Genomic DNA, 15,450 nt, shown 5'->3' on the forward strand with positions numbered 1-15,450 from the left:
CTGGCATCAAAGGTGAGTAGGGGAAGCCAGGTACTTAGACAGCTGCTAGGAAATGCGTGAGTGAAGAGGCAAAGGGATTTGCTTCCTCAGCCTCTAAAGGAATGTCTGCCTAGGTAGAAATTGCATCAAAACTGTCTAGGTACTGGAGGGGGTGCTTAGAGTTCTTAACACCCTTGTCTTGCTACTGTATGGATGCAGGTGCTCTAAGCACAGGCTGTTTCTTGGTATGTAAGGGTGGAGGCAGTGATCTTTCACAGTCTAGGAGGGAAAAGATACTAACAGTGGAAGTCAGGTGTTGACAGGTATAAAGGAAAGCAGTTAGGCACAGGATCCTAACAGCTGTCAGGTTGGTGTCAGATAACACAAACATAGGATTTAAACTGAAAACAAGTGGTGAGTATATTCAAGATGCTTAGCTTATTACCAGAGGAGTGAGAGAAGTAGCATGAGGTTTCTGATGACCTATGTAAGAGTGATGGGTGATGACCATCAAAACTGCCACTGCATAGCTTGAGTACTGTTTAGCACACTTCCAGGTGACATGGAGGGAAGGGTGTTCTCATTAGTGCTGGCTGTATGTGTTAACAGCTGTGATAGCAACCTGACGAGTGCAGAGCATTGTGGATGACTACTATACATGTTTGGTGTGGCACAGCAGGTAGACATCATCTGTACTTGACAGATGGTCAGCAGAAAGGCTGTATACTAAGATTCCTGACATAATCCGCTGGACCTCTTTCAACATCAGCAGTGCTATCTGTGATGTACATGCCTCTGTATGCCACATGTGCTTAGAGGTAGATTGCACAAGCTTAGATGAGTGGTAATAGACACGTGAGTCTGTATGTGGACGTGGTCTTTGGATTGTGATACTTGATGACATTCATTATTCCTGGAGGAACCTTGGAGTAAGGAGTCCTGTCCAGTATAAGGATAGACTACAGCCTTAGCCAACATATATTTAATGTTATAGTAACCAGAGACTGTAGACCTCCAACGGCTGTTTGATTTCAGCATGATCCTGGGCATTTAGGGAGAACTAACAGTTAGTTACTTAGTGCTCAGTACTTCATTCTGGTGTTCAAGACAAAACCTCACTACTGTTTACCAAATCAAAAATAGGGTTTATTTTTCTCTCTTATACTGAGGACAATGAAAGTAGTTTTTTCTTGTCTTTTCTTTTTTTTTTTGGCTTGATGCTCATGAAGGCATAAGAATAACTGTATGTCTGACTGGAAAAGACCATTAAGTATACTGTCAGCCATTGGCTATGTGTAGACTCAGTTTATTCACTGTTGTGCTTTAGTTACCAAATGATGACATTCACTTTGTCATTGTAAATCAGCATCATCATGCTGTATGGTAGTCTTACTAAAATGAGGGGTATTGCTTAACACTGTGAACACTGTAAATGTGCTAACAGACAAATGCCAGCCAGTGCTTTTCGCTACATTTTGCAAACATCTGTACATACTCAATATAATAATGTATGATACGACAGAGTATTGTGAGCAAATGGCAGATTTTGTTCAGTAAGGTACAACATAACAGTTTATATGCTATATATTGTCATCTTGGTATAGTTATGAAAAATGTGAACTCTGCTTTTATTACTAAAGTAGTTTAAAAGGTTTTGTGAAACCTGATAGATTTTGATTAGATATTTTATAGTTTGGTAGGAATAACAACCATGGCAGGGCTAGGACCCAGCAGTGTGAACATTAGCTCTAGATGATGGTCACTGCTGATGTGGCACTCCAACCACATGTGCAAAAATGGGAAAAACAGGGTTGTGGATGGATGGATGGATGCATGGATGGATGGATGGATTGATACAGTTTGCTTAACGTTTTCACTCTTAAGTAAAGTGCACCACTAGAGTTCCATCTATTGTATCAAAGAAATACCTCTTCTTTTTTGGCCTGGTTATAATTGTGAGCAGTGTTCTAGGGCTACTTCTTCTCTTAAAAGTAAATACTATATTTGAATATGTTGTAAAACCCACTGAATGGTTTACTTTTGTTTTTATCACTTATTTTCACTGTTCTTCTTTAAATATTCAACAAGTGCATTTTTGATAAGTGCTTTTTCCATAAACCCTAATAGAAAACTCATAATCTGCAAAGTAGTGGGTCTGCAAATCTACCAGATGGTTGAAACAAAGGGTTGCTTTTGCAGACAAGAAGTAGCTGGAGCGCTTGGATGTTGTAGCATGAAGACCATAGCTCACTGAAACCACACACTTCTTTACATTCCATAGCTATATAATACATATGAGAATATAAAGAAGCATGTAATCTCAGGAAGAACAAGTCACAGCACTCAGGAGGGCAAAGTATAATAACTGCAGTCTGCTTAACCAGGAAGTATGACCATTCACAAGGTATTCGATTAACTGCCTGGATTCATGGGACAAATGTCCAGTTTTAATTAATTTCAACAAGCTGCTCACAGACCTCACCCCTTGAAAGAGGAGATAAGAATATGTATGTCTGTGTTACAATATCATACATTAGTCTTCCAGCCAATGTTTGTTTTGTGTTGTTAAAGATAATTTAGATGATAGGGTTGCAACCATAATGTTTCATCTTCTCCTTCTTCACAAGTTATAAAACCACAGTCTCACTCAGAGCAGTCTCCAAGCTCTCCCTGTTTATGTCTCCATCTATGTACTTCATTCACAGTCCCAGCCAACCAAACATACTCTTAGAGGAACATGGAAAGATTGCACCCAATGCACTGTGGTCATTCAGAAGCAGAAGACAATATTTGTAAACATGGAATGAGTTACAAAGGCTTCTGCCATCATTGTCACAGTACATGGCCCAGTAATATGCTCAGGTGGTTTGAGATATGACACCAATGAGTGTTCTCCTTTCCCCACATTCACCTCACAGCAAGAGGTTCACCGGTTCGATCCTTGGCTGGGGTGCCTTCTGTGTGGAGTCTGCATTTTCTCCCTGTGGTCACATGGGTTTCCTCTGGGTGCTCTGGTTACTCCCACATCCCAAACACATGGTGTTAGTGGATTGGACACTCTAAATTGGCCATAGGCGTGAGTCCATGTGTGTGCCTTCTGTGGAAGGTTGGGCACCGGGCTGGCAACTTGGCACTGTAAAACTCCACTGCCAATCATGAGCAGACAGGTGATCCACTGTGGCAACCCCTAACCAGGAAAAAAGGTGAAAGAAGATATATATGTATATATATATATATATATATATATATATATATATATATATATATATACAAGCACAGTTATCTCAGAATTAGTGCATATAAATAGAGGGGCTGTAAGGGACACAGCTTTTAATGTTATTTAGTGAATGTGTGTGTGTGTGTGTGTGTGTGTGTGTGTGTGTGTGTGTGTGTGTGTGTGTGTGTGTGTGTGCTTGGGGGGGTAAAGCTCACCTGCAAAAACACTTGAAAAGTGTGAGATTCAGAATTTGATACTTTTGTATTGGAAATGAACTTCTTTGATGTGCTGGGACTTGGGTTTCATTATTGTGTCTTACACTTCTGACAGGGAGCTGCAGTATTAATAATACGGGAAATTAATACATGTCTTACTGTTGATGCTTGCCTTTCAATTCTGTTGCTTGCTGTAAGCTTCCTGGACTCCACCAGGGGAATGCAAAAATCCATACCAGTCCTCTGATGAATCAGGAGGCATTTAACAGTATTAACAGAATAATGATGATCCAAAAGGTTTAACAGAATCCAGAGGTTCCTAAAACATTAACAGACTAATGTCCCAAGAAATATTATAACAGCAAGACATCTGACAGAAAAATTAGAGGTCAGAAGCACCAACAGGATTAATTAATTCAGGTCTTCACATCATGATAAACAGAGGCAGGGTACTTTCCTGTCAGAAATATGTAACATAGGGAACCCCAGCACTGTTAAAGGACTCAGAAAATTTAACAAAATCACAATGTGCCACTTATTCTCTGTGACATATCAATAGCTGCGTTTTGGACTCTACTAAGGTTTACATTTATTTTTAGCATGATAAGTTAACCTTAGAATTCTAAAGGGGCAATAGAGATGCTAATCACTGATGTTCTTTATTTACTCACATTTCTTGTTATTATACTGAATTATTAACTGCAATGAGTACTGACTGAATGTCCACTGTTCTGTTAAACTTCTAACAAAAATATGTCATGCAGCATCAGAACTTTGCTCTGAGTCATTTATTTATAGAACCCAAGTGATAGGAGATAATAGAAAAATATAAGTATTAGACAAAGCCTCTGAACTTTGGTTTATATAACAGTAAATGGTTAGAGTCACATACCAATGATTATTACTTTTAATATTGAAATTCTTGCTGCAGGATCACCTGGTGCAATCCACCCCATGTACGTGTTCCCACACCACAGTCTAAACATTTGCTGCATTTTCCTCTACAATAAGAGTACCACAGATGTCCTTCTTTCTCATTCTCCCTCATCATGCCTTACAGCCTACAGATTTATGAAGTATCTGTTCATGCTTTCCCTATTGTTCAGCATAAGAAAAGACCTACTTTTTATGAAGATGTGTAAACTGTATATATCTGTATAAACTATAACCATACATCCCTAAATGTATTTTATTTCATAATCAATCATGCATTGGTAAACCTTGTAAACTGTACATATCTGTATAAATTATAACCATCCCTAAATGTATTTTATTTCATAATCAATCAGAGGTTCACAGGTATTTACTAGGCTAAAAAATACAAGGGACTTTTTAAGCCTAGCCGTGCATACCAAATCTCTGACAAGCTCTGGTACACTTGATTAGTGTAAGCACAGGCTTGGGAGCTGAAACATTTAGGTGCCTGGGAGATGAACTATTTACAGGCTGCCTGTGTCTATTAGAGACATAGGTACCAAATAGGTATGAATTTCCTGTTCCCCATCCAATTGTGGGTTAGGGAAGGACTCCGTTTCACATGGATGGAGAGCCTGTTTCAGAGAAGGGGTAACCTCTGGGATACATACCTGCCTTGTCCAGCAGTTCCTATTTATATCACAGGTAAAGTTTAAGTCTTTAGAATGGGTAATTCTGGTGCTGTTGCAGATATGCAGGACCTCCATCACAGTGGGGTCTGGCAATGCCTGGTATGCCAGTCATAGATCTCCCAACAACAGTCTGTAGCAGACAGAATACAGGGATAGGGCCTTGAGGCGGTCTGCATAGGACATATTACTTACGCCCTGTATTCTTTTAGTGAGGATCCTCTGTGGATGTTCCAGTTGTTGGATATGTCTGGTTAGGTACATACCAAAGGGGGCACTGTACTCATTGACAGGTCTGATGAATGCTGAATACAGTGGAACAATGACTTCCTTGGACTTAGATGCTATACCTTTGTTTGTACATTGCAAAATATAGAATGATTTTCTCACTACTGTAGACACATGATGGTCAAAGGCTAGATTTCTGCCTATGTGTGTCCCCAAGTCCCTGACTACTGGGTTAACGCTTTGGGGTGTGTTGTCGATATGATAGTTACCAAGAGTGGGTGACTTCTCAAAGGATACTATTATGCATTTCTTGGCATTTAGTTTTAGTTCATGGCTCTGGCAATGTTTTGTGTCTGTGTTAGCCCTTCTTGGAGAACATTAGTGTCAGTGAGCGATTCAATTACTGCTCCTAATCTGCATATGCACATTTAGTCAGATAGAGGTTAGTGACATTGGCTTTGACTTCAGAGAACTAAATGCCAAAAAGGAAAGGTCCCAAGACAGATCCCTGAGAGACTCTACTTGTGACCGGCCTCTTTGTAGAGGTGGCCTCCCCAATTTTTACTTCCTGGGTCCTGTCAGTGAGCCAGCTGGCTATCCACTGGGTTACATAAGGATTTGTACCTAACCTCTTCAGTTTGTCAACAATGCCTGAGTGGGGGATTGTGTCAAATACCTTGGCTAGGTCAAAGTAGGCAGTGTGAAACATTTTGCCCTCATCCATTGCTTTGGTGACCTTCTGAAATAACTCCATCAGTCTGAGCAGGCATGACCTGCCCTTGATGAAACCAAATTGGGTTGGATACAGTGTCTGGAAGTTTTCTATATCATTATTGATAATTCCCATGATAATTTTTTCCATGGCTTTGCATATGAGACTAGTGAGACTTATGAGTGTGTAGTTTCCAGGGTGTGTAGATGACCCAATTTTGTGCAGATGATTGTTTGCTGTTCTGCATTCATGAGGCATGAAACCTGTTTGGAGGCTACACTTAAATAGCAATTCTAGAGGCCCTGATAGATCATGTTTCATGCTGTTTAGAGGGGATCCTGGAATACTGTCTGGGCCTATTGATGCAGTGTTCCTGGCCTTAGAGAGAGCATTAAGGACCTGTTCCCTAGTGATAGCAGGGAAAGTTATATTTTATGGTATTTCCTGAGGGAAGGTTGAGGGGAGAGAGGCATAAAGTTGGAGTTGAATTTGTCAGCCAGTAGGTTTGTTATATCTTCTGGCTTGGTATAGGTGGCTCCATTTACAATGAGCTCTGCACACAATTGTGCATTGCCTATGAGGTTGCGGACTTAGTTAAAGAATATCTTGTGGTTGTCCTTGGCCTGGGAGGCCAAATCTACCTCAAATTTAGCTTGACCTGCAATCTGAACAGCACAATTTGTGCTTTTTATCTCTTTGTTTTATTAAAGCTTGTATCCCTTTGGTAAATTTTATTTGTCCTCTGAGTACTTTTATCCTGCTTGGTGCTGCACCTCCTAATTTTTGCCATGATTTTCTTCCTTCTGTTATACAGTCTATTAATGTTGTGATTCCACCAGGGTGGCTTGTTTGTTGAGTTAGTTCTGTACTTCTTCCTGGTGGGTACAGCTGCCTCTGTACAGCTATTAACATGCTTGTACAGGGTTTCTGTGAACAGTTCTGTGTAGGCAGCAGTGTTCTCACAACAGTGATCTCAGAACTGTTCACAGAAGCTTGAAAGTTTGCCAGGATATCACTTAATAGTAGAAAGTTAGCCTTAGTGTAGTTCCTGAATATTCCAGGGTTAGCTGGGGTTCCAAATTTTATTTTTACTTCAAGGGAAACCATCTTATTTTCTGACCTTAGCAGATAAGACATTACACTAGAGGGTGTGCAGCACTTTCCCATATTAGTGAGGACTAGTTCCAGTATGGTTGCACCCGTTCTTGGTGTACTGGTAATCTGGTCCAGGTTGTTTGTGTTTTCAAAATCCAGGAATCTCTGTGCCTGTACATTTGGTGTTGTATATAATTCCCAGTTAATAGTGAGGTAATTAAAGTTGCTCTTGCTTTACTGTGTAAAAGGCAATATTAGTAGATATTTACTATTATATTGTGCTTTTCATAATATAGTTTAAAGTTGAATTTAGAGAGCAGCACAGGTATTGTGGAGTACCCTCTCCAAAACTTTAAAAAGCTATTCAAACTTAAGAGCCAAAAAAACTCTTCTCTCTTTTTGTAGCAGCTAATACAGTTTATACCTGCAACACATATAGTGCTAAAGCGCTTCAGCACAAATTCAATACTGGTATTAAAATGTCAACATTGCACTGAATACCAGTTAACTTCTGATGACTGCATGTCCTAACATTTTACGCCAAGGGCAGCTGCCCCCTTCACCCACTCTAGCTATGCTTCTGGAAAGCAGCAAGGTTGAGTGAGCTCAGAGTAGTAACACATTTGCTTTTCTGACTGAGATGCAGTGGTGCTTGCTTCTGCAGAGAAATTAACAAACTGACATGTAGTTTGTAATACTTTGAATTTGCTGAATGTTTTGGGTGGAATTTAGTTTAAAAAAAGAGAACTAAAACTCCAGATAAAGGATGAAAGCAATGATTAAAATGGCAAGCAGAAGGTGGTAGGCTTTGAGTAAGATGTTTTCAACTGCCTGCCCACACTATGTGCTATTAAATCAGTGCCTGTTTTAAGGAACAATTTGGGATCTAGGGTAAACCGTATGTACTTATATTTTGTTACTCGAACAGTTTAATGCTCATCTGGATTTACTAACTTTTGGTAGGTAGCAAATAACAGCAGCTGGTTTTGTAGTTAAGTTATGGGAGCTAATTGTGAAACAAATGCATAATCAGGAGAACTGAGTTTATTAATAGTTTTTCAACATGGGCTGTAAATGTGCACATTCCCTGGAAGATAATGTCACAGGCATAATGTCACTAGGGGATGAGGAGATGTATGCTGCTTGAGCTTCATCCATCCATCTGTGCATCATCCATCCATCCATCCACAACTTATTTTCCCATTTTTACACATGGGGTCAGGGTGTCACTTCAACAGCAACAATCATCTACAGCCAAGGATCACACTGCTGGGTGGCTAGCCCTGCCACAGCTGCTCTTCTATGCCATACACTCACATACACAATCACACCTATGGCCAACTTAGAGTGTCCAGTCCACCTACTGCATGACTTTGGAAGGTGGAAGGAAATCGGAGCACCCGCAGGAAACTCATGCAAACATAGAGAGGACATGCAGACTCTGCATAGAAGGCACCCCGGTCAAGAATCAAATTAAACAACATCTTCCTGTGAGATGAGAAAGCTATCCACTGCACCACCGTAATGTATGTTGCTTGAGATGTCATTTACAAATACAGAGAACACTGTAAGTCCAAGTACCAATCCCTGAAGTGAAGATGCCTTGGCCAGTTTGAATTGTATTAATTTTGATCACAGAGGGCCTGTGGGAGAGATCATTGCTGAGTCAGGATAAACTTTTAGGACTGAAGAGAAGGGTTTCCAGTTTCCTATGTATATGACTCACACTACGAAGAGTACATGTGGGGTTTATAAAAGCAAATCCTGTGAGAGAGCCTTTCTTCATGGCCAATAAAATTTTTATCCATTATAGTGCAGCTTGCACTGAATGCATTATTACCTATTTGACCTGTTATAAAATGATGCTGGTTGTCGGGAAGAATTACACATTTATTAATGTGCTCACATGGACACCTATAAATGTTCTTTCCAAGTAACTTTGTGATTGGATAAGGAAGACAAACTGGCCTAAAATGATGAATTGCAGAAGATGATTTTATTTTGGATGGAAGTGATCAGAAGATGTTTAAATGGAAGGGATACTATGATAGTGGTGAAGGGGAGGATGAAAATGTGTCCAATAGGTTTGGCAAGTAGAGATGTAGTAGTGTGAAAAATGAGAGTGATTGCTACATTAGTTTAGATGTTTTTTCTTATCTATCTTTTCAAGGAGTTTCCTTGCTATATTTTGTGTGTGGGTTGACTGTCTTAAATAGAATAGGAGTAAAATTTTGCAAAAAGGGAGGGGCTTAGAATGTCTTTGTGTGGTGACTGTTACTAGGGTTTTGCTGCTAGATGATGCTGTGAGGGAAGGTAGATTACTAATATGTTTTTAAATTCATGTTTGCAAGAGGAATAATCCATAATGGGCAGCACACCTCTCAACCTCTTAGAGCAAGAAATCTAGACAAAGCCATAAATGATAGCAGGACAAAGGCCCAAAAATAGGGGCAATTTTTAAATATTGCTTTTACATACTTAGAAGGTTGATAGAATAACAGGTATTACATTAGCACAAATTTTCTGAATGGCATGAGTTCTGAAACTAAATGTCTGTCATTATTTTTTAACTTCAATCTTTAATGATTTGCCACTAATTTGCCAGAAAAACACAATTTTATGAAAAATGGGCCAAAAATATGACGTAAAAAATTGCATATTCTGCAAAAATCTGTACAGTTAAAAGATATGATGGGCAGTGATTTACTGAGCTTCTTATTGTCAAAATACACAATATCTTTAAACACTCGTCAGAAATGTTTAGCTTTTTCACACACACACACACACACACACACACACACACACACACACACACACACACACACACACACACGTATCTTATATATACACTATACATAGACACATATACACACACACATATATATAGATATAGATATCTATCAGCTTATCAGATGACTGAATTTTGAGAAACTCAAAATTCAATATGGTTGGGATCATATGATCAAGTTTCTGAAAGTTCTAAGGTATTGAATGGAGATCATGGTGCAGTGAGAACAGGAAATGTTCTCACTGTAACTGTAGTGTGATCTCGGAGTTGGTATATTTAATTTGCAGGGGGTATGGTGGGTGCAGCCCCCATATGTGGGTAAAAAAAAATTAGACTTTTGTGTGTTTTTTTTTTTTTGAATATTCGTGTTTTTAGAAACTCAGTCATATAGTTCACATACACACACACACACACACACACACATATATATATATATATATATATATATATATATATATATATATAAATGGTATATTATACAATAAAATGCTGTATGTTCTCTAGAAATTCTGTATGACTTCTTTAAAAAAACATTAAGCTATAAAGTAAAATGTTGAGGCCTTTTCAAGTGATTTACCTATAAGAACAGAATTTCTGTCTGTGGAAATGTAATATGCACATAGCCACATGGCTTAGAGTACTGAGAGTAAAAGGAACCCTAAAATAAATTTGTCAGCTTGTGTATGTGATAAGGGAGAAAGAATGCAGGTGCCACTCAACCACAAAAAGCGACATAAAATGTGCAGATAAGAATAAATAGCTAGAGAAACTTTGAATGAACCTTAAAACTGTATTCAGCCTTGAACAATGTCTATACATGATTGCTAAACTGTGGAAAGTAGCTATCCTTTGACCTTACCTGGAACATTGACAGCTGGGCATGGTCTATGAAAAAAACAGACCAATAGACAGATCTCGAGAATGCCTTTCAGTGCCCTCTTGTAAGACCTACACAAGGAAAATCAGTGACTCTAATGTTAATGGGTCATAATAAGATACTTGGTCAGCATGACAGGAGAGTTGTCAGCATAGGGTCCTCATGCAGAAGCCCGAGGTCCTCACAGAAGAAATCATCATCTAGGAATGAATATCTTTAATAATAATAAATTGAATTTTGGATAGAAGGTAGGACTGGAGTGGATTAGAAAACAGGCAACAATACACAGAGGACGCCCTGTATTGTATGCCCCACATTCATCAGAACATTAGTCAGGTTTTATGTTGTGGTTTATCGAACAGTGTGAATGAATTAATAACAGAAAAAAATTTGGAACATATTCTGTAAAAATGACTGCAATGTGTAAAATTCTTTCAGAATATGATGATTTAGGAGGTAGTGGAAACAGATGTGATAAGAGAGGGGTTATAAAATTCATTTTTTTTCATCAGGAAACACGTTTATTTGAATACATATATCTCAGCCACCCCTGATTTTACAGAATGCCCCTGATTTTGCCTCATTATTTTTCCTCTGTAACTCATAGAATTACTGATTTTCTGGAAAATCTCTAAGATTTGCAGTCAGTCAGCAATGACAGAAAGTAGAGCTTAATACACCTTATTGTTCAGAAAATGCATGTTGATGCAAAATCTGCTGTTCTATTAATTTTTAATGACTTTGACTAATATTTAAAAACAACTGTTCCTGAGTTTTTGGCATCTGCCCATTATTTTTAGCATTATCCATGATTTCTGAGCAAACAAGTTAAGTATATGTTTGATGACATAAGTAGTAACCTGAAAATAGACACTTTTAATGCTGTATTATGCAGTTGATAACCACAATGGTCTGATCAAGAAGGATATAGACCAGAATGATTAAAAATGTCTAAAGATATGGTGCAGATCATAAAGGGACAGCATGACAAAAGACAAAAGTGGTTATAAGAGATGGTACAAAGAGCAATTAAAAGAAGGAGTGTAACGTGTACAATGAAGTCTATCTGCTTTAGCTTGAGAACATCAGGCTCCCCTGTCCAGTCTTTACAGTTTGTGGTGCTTTACAAACACCTGCTGCATGATAGGGATAAACAGAAAACATGGTTCTATTGTTCCTATCAAGGATGACCTGGTGTCAGCCATTTACTTTAATCCCTTTAGCTCCTGAGTTGCTAATCAAACTTGTGTAATTTGAGTTAGGGATTATCTCTTTATGAGACAGACCAGGGTGAAAAATATTAGCTTGAACTATCCAAAGACATATAACATAATGACAAACCTATAAAATAGCAGCATTGTCCTAATTAACTACCTAAAATAACACCTGGAAATCAACATAAATTAAAACAAACAAAATCTAAGAACAAGAATACAAGGCCACCGTGAGACAGTCCATTTGCAAAAGTTTACATAAACTATATAAAACCCTACTCAAAAGACAAAGTACTCAGTTACCATATCTCACTAAAATTAATTAGAATAAGTAAACCAAATAAATAAAAGAAATACAGAAAAATAGATAACTGGACTGCATAGGCAGTTTCTTTCAGAATAATGAAATGTCACACTATAGAGTTAAAACAATGAGTAAAAAGGTCACACAGGAAACCAATTGGTTAAAAAACATAAAAAGAAAAACTAGCAAAGCTAGACTTTCCACTGTGGTTTTAGGTATCACACAGTGGAAAGGCTAGCTTTGCTAGATTTTTCTTTTTATGTTTTTTATATAGAGTTGGGGAAAACTGGCTTGTGTTTCCTCAATTTGTGGTTCCTTAGAAATCAACTATTTATCCTTATTGGAACAAAGCTGATCACTTGAGACTACAATTTGCTTTTTTGGGAGTTACTCCTTTTCTTAAAATTGAGTGACCACGGAACCAAAAATGAGTTCTGTGGGTTGGAAGATTGCCTTGATTGTGGAAATGCAAGTTCTGTTTTCTTCTCATGCCTTCATACTGAATGCAAGAATATGTTTTGATCAGCTGTGATCATGGAAGTGACTTCCAAGTGATGGCACTCTTATAGTTCATACAGGGCCATTACAGAATATGTTTCTTGACTCATGGTCCATCACTATCATGAAAATTGTTACCCAGTTCTTTACTACTTCTCAAGAAATCAAAAGAAATATTAAAAAAAAAAAAAAGAAAGAAATTGCCTTTGAGCTAAAGTATAAAGCCGAAGTGAGATAGTCCAGTCAGAAATACCTATATAACCTACATAATACCCTATTCAAAACACAAAGCATACAGTTCATCCACTAAAATAAGAGAAAAAAAAACTGCAGCTCAGTTATTCACACATTTCCTATATGCACGTGTGTGTGTGTGTGTGTGTGTGTGTGTGTGTGTGTGTGTGTGTGTGTGTGTGTGTGTGTGTGTGTGTGTGTGTGTGTAAATATTTCTATATAAATATCTATATATACATCTATATCTATATATCTATATATGTGTGTGTGTGTGTATAAAGTGAGAGAGAGAGAGACTGAGGTATAGTAAAGCTTTTTTTGTACTTTATGCTGCTGTTTGTTGCATTTTCCTCTTTAGTTAAACATTCAGTTATTTTTAAGTGCCCACCTTGCCATTTACATCTGACAATGTCTTAGTGATGAAAGTCTTAAGCAGGAGACAGTGCTACTAACCAGAAGTGCAATCACATATCTCTTGTCAGATTACATGATGTATCCATTCTCTCTAATACAATGTTTTTAACCTCCAGGTTTAGATCGCAAAGCAGTACTCATTCTAGAATCAAGGAACTCTGATGGCAGGCAACAGGTGACTCGAGTCTCTGACCTCTGATTTCTTTGTTTCTACCAGCTGTTGAGCATAGCATGAGAACATACTATGACAAAATGTCAAAGCTAAGGTGCAGATAGAGTGTCAGTAACAACAGGTGCTACTACATAAAACAACTACAGACATGCTGCCTAGACAGTTATTATATAGGTAAGAAAAGCTCTGTGATCAGCTGTTGTCAAATTCTTCTAGCAGAACAGTTTTGTCGTCAACCAAAATTTTTATTTTATTATGCCACACTTGCTGAAAGTAATGCTTTTTAATCATTTATCCTTTTTCTCTAGAAGACTTAAAGTAACAAGGCAGAGCAGTAATGTAATTAGCAACCTGTTTGTAAAACTTGGACTATATAGCCTTGATAGTACAACTGTGTGATATTCCATTCAGCTATTAGGCATTGTGTCAGTCTTGAAAGCATCACAATAAATTACATTGGAAACTGTGAGCCTAATCTTGATGCAGGTAGCTTTTCTAGCTATACTCATTTGTAAACGAGGTAAGCTCACAATATATACTTGACTGTTTTCATGAGCAAATGAGCAACATAGAACTATTTTAGAAACATACTGTCAGAGAAATTAAAATGATAAAACAGAGGAAATGTTCCATACACCCAGAAAGCAGAGGTTTGAGAAGTCATATGGTACAGACATGTACGTTACAAGGAAGACCAGTGAAATGTATCCGGTTTAAAGGTAAAACAGTAACACTTAAGAAAGATATTAGGAAGCAAACTTCATGAAAAGAGCTGTAGATACATAATACTGACCCACTGAAGACATGTGGTGGTAGACACAATGTTGGAAAACATGCATAAAGTGTGCAGACAGTGGAAACGTACTTCTACAATGACAGGGAACATCTTCACCCATTTTTCATACTGAGATTAACACATGCTGTGTACATTACGCTGTATACAGAGCCATCCTGCTTGAGTAACAGTTCCAGTCTCTTAAACTTAAATAAAGCATTAAAGTATTTACTTTCCAGCTGATATAAACCTTCAAAAATCTGTTGCGTTTATCTACTGCTGGAAAAGCACAACAGCTTATCTGTGGAAAAGTAAATGCTTTTGACATATTTTGTAGCTATATACAGTTGTTTCATGGAAAAAAAGAATGTATAGCACCTGCCAGTTCACTTTTAGTTCTTTGTCACTTGGAGATGAGGGAAAACTCGCCTGCTAGTGCTTATTATAACTGTCTAACTTGTCAGAAGACTGCAAAATCTCCCCTCCCCCAGTCTCAGTAATGCAGCTGTTCCAGATCTCTTCTACCGATACAAAATATATCTATGAGTTTGAGGAAATCTAGCCCAATATAATTGAAACTAAAGCTGAGGGATACTTCAGTTAGATCGAAACAAGTCTAAAAACAAAACTTTTCATGAATGATTAATTTTCAGCTTGGTTTGTGGTTTAAGGCTAAAGCATCAACATTTGAACTTCTGCCATTTAAAGTGTTAGTTTATGATCACCTACTCCAAAAGGCAGATGCCATGATGGACAGCCATATTCATTATAAGCTCCATGGACATATGAACAGGCCTATGAATTGTACATAGCATACTTTTTTGCCACAGATTTTCTTTAAGCAATAATGGGAAATAAAGACAAGACTATTCTTAAAAAATCATTTGACATTGGACCGCATCCCAAAGTGACTGAATGCAGAAGAATAACAGCATCTTGAATAAATATAACAGCATTCATCTATGTCCTCTTAAACCATTTCCAACTTTCATGAATGAGAAACAAGGCCAGTGGGGGTTAGTGGGTGGACTTGTGTTACAAAGCTTTATGTTTTGTGGTCAGCACTGTAAAGGCTCTGACCAAAATAACATTTTTGGGGTACTACACTTACTTGCAAATTCGTA

The sequence above is a fragment of the Protopterus annectens genome, chromosome 2.part1 (assembly GCF_019279795.1).
Source record: "Protopterus annectens isolate FY-2018-M chromosome 2.part1, PAN1.0, whole genome shotgun sequence".
Taxonomy (NCBI): domain Eukaryota; kingdom Metazoa; phylum Chordata; order Ceratodontiformes; family Protopteridae; genus Protopterus; species Protopterus annectens.